General features: G+C 35.8%; 1 pseudogene; it reads left to right on the plus strand.

The window, feature by feature from the left end:
• Nucleotides 1-1008: 1008 nt before the first annotated feature.
• On the plus strand, nt 1009-1092 carry LOC126023388 (uncharacterized; annotated as a pseudogene).
• The last annotated feature ends 1995 nt before the right edge of the window (nt 1093-3087 follow it).

Below are 3087 nucleotides of genomic sequence, written 5' to 3' on the forward strand. Positions count from 1 at the left end.
ATTTTGTTTTGGGGACACACCTGGTGACACTCAGGGCCTACTTCCGGCTATGCACTCAGAAATCGCTCCTGGCTTGGGGGACCATATGGGAAGCTGGGGGATCGAACCATGTGGTTCGTTGTAGGCTAGTGCGGGCAAGGCAGACTCCTTACCCTTGTGCCACTGCTCCAGCCCCAGATTTTGTACTTTTTCCTTAGTTCTATCAATTTTCACTTTATTTGTTTTGAAAGACTTGTTAGGCGTTTTTTAAGGATGATTATGGTTTTGTATGAATTTATTTTTTAAAAAATAATTATTGAAGATCCCGTTTTATTCTTGGTAATACTTTAATGTCTACTTTGATATTAATATAGCCACTATAGTTTTTTTTACTCTTATTTTCATAACGGTATGTATTTTTCCCTATATTTATAAGATTTTTTTAGTTTTAACATTATTTGAGATTTCTAAGTTGCAAAACAGTAGTGTTCGTATATGCCCTTCATCTAGCCTCCTTTTCTGTTGACTTCTTATATAACCATAGTACATTTATCAAAACTAAGCAGTTGACATTTGTTTAGTGTACATTAAGTAAGCTACAGATTTTTATTAGGGTTTCACCGAATATTCTACAAATGTCTTTTTCTATTCCTTGATTCAGTCTAGACTGCCTTACTACATTTAGCGTACATTATTTTAAACTTATACCTAATGTATTTAGTGCATTTATGATGTTATGACATTTGCCGTTTGTTTTTCTTTGTTTCTTTATTTGTGTTTGTTTCTTTTGCTTTTTGTGACTACTTGAGATTTTAAAAAATAATTTTTTACTTTAATTTATCTACTGTGTTTTTTCTGTGCCAGGGATTGAACCCAGGGCCTCACACATGCTGCAAGGCAAGTAATGAACAATTCCTGAGCACATCTCAGCATATCTGCTGAGTTTTTTTGTTAGGTTAGTGGGGACTACAGTATACATAAGGACTATTATATAAATAATTATTTAGTTAGAATTAATATTTACCACTTAGCTTTGTGTAGTGGCAGTATCATAGCCAATGAGGTTAATCTGAGGCACGAGTATTGCTAATAAAAAAAAAAAAAGAAAAACTCGGGGCCGGAGCAATAGTGCAGTGGTAGGGTGTTTGTTTACCTTGCCTATGACTGACCCAGGACAGACCTGGGTTCAATCCCCAGTGTCTCATATAATCCCCCAAGCCAAGAGTGATTTCTGAGTGCAGAGATAGGAGTAACCCCTGAGCATCACTGGGTGTAGCCCCAAAACCAACCAACCAAACAAACAAAAAAAACTTGCAGCCAGTGAGATAGCACAGTGGTAGAGCATTTGCCTTGCATGTGGCAGACCCAGGATGGACCCGGTTTGATTTTTGTCATCTCATAAGTCCCCCAAGCTTGCCAGGAGCTATTTCTGAGCACTGAGCCAGGAGTAATCCCCTTTGCATCGCCAGGTGTGTTCCAAAAACCAAGCAATAAATAAATAAACTGCTAAAAAAAAAGAAAGAAAAAAGAAAAAACTTAATATTTACCACTTGAAGTGTAATGTGAAACTTTTAGTATATATACACTTGATTACTTCCTTTATGTTTTTATTATTTTATTAATAGCATCTATATATTGAAAAGCTCATCAGATAATGTTATGAATTTTGCTTTCAGCCATCATTCATATTTTAAAGAACTTAAGAGGAGAAAATAGAGAGAACGATAGTACAGCAGATAAGGTGCTTACCTTGCATGTTGCTGACCTGGATTCAATTCCCAGGACCCCAACAGGTCCCCTAAGCCTGCCAAGAGTTATCCCTGAGAGAGAGTGAGGAATAAGCTCTGAGCACTGTTGGGCATAGCCCTCCAGGAAGGAAGGAAGGAAGGAAGGAAGGAAGGAAGGAAGGAAGGAAGGGAAGGAAGAAGGAAGGAAGGAAGGAAGGAAGGAAGGAAGAAGGAAGGAAGGAAGGAAGGAAGGAAGGAAGGAAGGAAGGAAGGAAGGAAGGAAGGAGAAAGAGAGAGAGAGAGAGAGAGAAAGAAAGAAAGAAAGAAAGAAAGAAAGAAAGAAGGAAAGGAAAGAAAGAAAGAAAGAAAGAAAGAAAGAAAGAAAGAAAGAAAGAAAGAAAGAAGAAAGAAAGAAAGAAGAAAGAAAGAAAGAAAGAAAGAAAGAAAGAAAGGAGGGAGGGAGGGAGGGAGGGAAAGAGAAAAAGAGAGAGAAAAGAGAAGAAACACCATAAATAAAAATTAAAAAAGAGGAGCAAAATAGACTCTTTATTCAGATATTTATCATTTTTATTTTACTTTTTTTTTTTTTGTTGAAATTCTAAGCTTACCATAATAGTTCCTTTAGTACTTCTTTTCTCGTTCTTGCTAAGTCAATTATTTGAACTTTCTTCCTCTGGAAATTTAGTGCATTGTTATTTTTGAGAATATTTACACTGTATATAGATTTCTGGCAGTTTTTTTTTTTTTCTCACAGCTCTTAAAAAATCTTGTTCTACTGCACTGGTGGTTTTTAGTGTTGGATTATTGTTTCTCTCTATGGAATGTTAATGTTTGTTTTTATTCTAAATGCTTTTAGTTTTATTTATTTTTAATTTTTACTGGGAATGGATTTAAGTTTTCTATTTGCTGAGTTCCTTGAATCTGTAGTTTGTTCTTTACTGAATTTTGGAGCCTTATAGTTTAAATTTTTTTGTTTCACATTTTCTTTTTTTCTAATGGGCCTTTGATGATTCAGATATGTGTATTTTTTTTTTGTTGTTGTTGTTGTTGTAGTTTTTTGGGGGGCCACACCCGACAGTGCTCAGAGATTATTCTTGGCTCTGTGCTCAGAAATCACTCATTGAAGCCACAGGGGACCATATGGGATGCTGGGATTCTAACCAACGCCAGTCCTTGATTGGCCTCTTGCAAGGCAAACGTCCTACCACTGTGCTATATCTCTAGCCCCAGATATGTGTATTTTTTTTTTTTGCTTAGTAGGTACCTGAGACTTTTAATTGTTTGTATATTTTCTTTTTCTCTTATTTAACTCAGATAAGTTTAGTTGCTAGATCTTCAATTTCATTCACTCTTAGTTAAATCATGGAGTCCATCTACTGAG

Source organism: Suncus etruscus, chromosome 11 (genome assembly GCF_024139225.1).
Source record: "Suncus etruscus isolate mSunEtr1 chromosome 11, mSunEtr1.pri.cur, whole genome shotgun sequence".
Lineage (NCBI taxonomy): Eukaryota > Metazoa > Chordata > Mammalia > Eulipotyphla > Soricidae > Suncus > Suncus etruscus.